Consider the following 1335-nt stretch of genomic DNA (forward strand, 5'->3'; position numbering starts at 1 on the left):
ACGCGCACACACACACACACACACACACACACACACACACACACACACACACACGCTTACACCAGCATAAAAAAAGCACGAAGACGAACAGAACGCCAAAGTTTTAAGACACCCAGAGCCCTCGACGATCTGTAACGATCCCAGTTTTATTTCCCTGCACAACTTTAACTATCCTGTGACCGCGTCTTGCAAAACGTCAAAACAAATAAACAACTCTCGCTTCTCACGCCAGAGGCTTGTTTTTGTCTATTCCCAGACGGCAAGAGTAAACTTTAGCCTCCCGTTCGGAGCGTATTTTACCTAGTACACACTTCCAGTGTCCTTGTTCCTCTCGAGGAAGGGGTGGGGGTGGGCACAGTGGGTCGCCGCAACACCATGCCTGAAAGATGTCTTTAACTTATTTTAAGAAAGGAAGGTCGAAACGTTTACTATTACTTTTACCTTCCAGAATTATTTCCAACAATCGGACACCCCTCTACTAGCAACAAAAAAAAAGGAAAAAAAGAAAGGAAAGGACCGGAAAGAAAAGAAGAAAAAAAAAAGAAGTGCAGTGTGACAGCTTCTATACATAGACTCACGAGTTTACACGGATACCCAAAATCATCCAAGCGAGAAAACACGTCCAAACATTAAAAAATTTTTATCTCTTGCCCATTTATATGAGATTGATGCAATATGATGAATAGAAAAAAGTGGGCATGATAGTGTCCAAAAGTGTATTACGTGCATACTTAGTATGACATGTAACTGTTACTGATAGATTCTGATATTCAAGGATTATAGATGTAAGTCAATTATATGACAGCAATGATGATTTTATAAATATTGGTGGTAATGAATGATGCTGTGGGATTGCGTTTAAGTAATGTTCGCGTTTGTCCTATCTTCTTCTGCTCCAATGAGTTACGAGGGACGTCCAAACATTGTTAATATTGACAAAGATACGCTCACGCATAGACCTATTCCTGCACGCTCAAATGCACACGCATAAAATATAGCACATGCATACACCAGCGCACATACGCGCGTGCCTGCACATCTGTCAATATATTTTCTCAGTAAAGTCACTAATCGCTTGAACAAGTCATTATTTTTACGAATCAAACGTGTTATTCAGGTGCAGTTCTTTTATACTTAAACTTAAACTTTTCTTTCTTATTCTTTTAGCTTCGTAACCACCACGAACACAATTACTTAAAAATCGGAATATAAACGAGAACAGATTTGCAAGTTGACTAGATTTCGACGCTTCTCTCTCTCTCTCTCTGTGTCTCTCTGTCTCTGTCTGTCTGTCTGTCTGTCTGTCTGTCTGTCTGTCTGTCTGTCTGTCTGTCT

Source organism: Aplysia californica, unplaced genomic scaffold (assembly GCF_000002075.1).
Source record: "Aplysia californica isolate F4 #8 unplaced genomic scaffold, AplCal3.0 scaffold00699, whole genome shotgun sequence".
NCBI classification, from domain to species: domain Eukaryota; kingdom Metazoa; phylum Mollusca; class Gastropoda; order Aplysiida; family Aplysiidae; genus Aplysia; species Aplysia californica.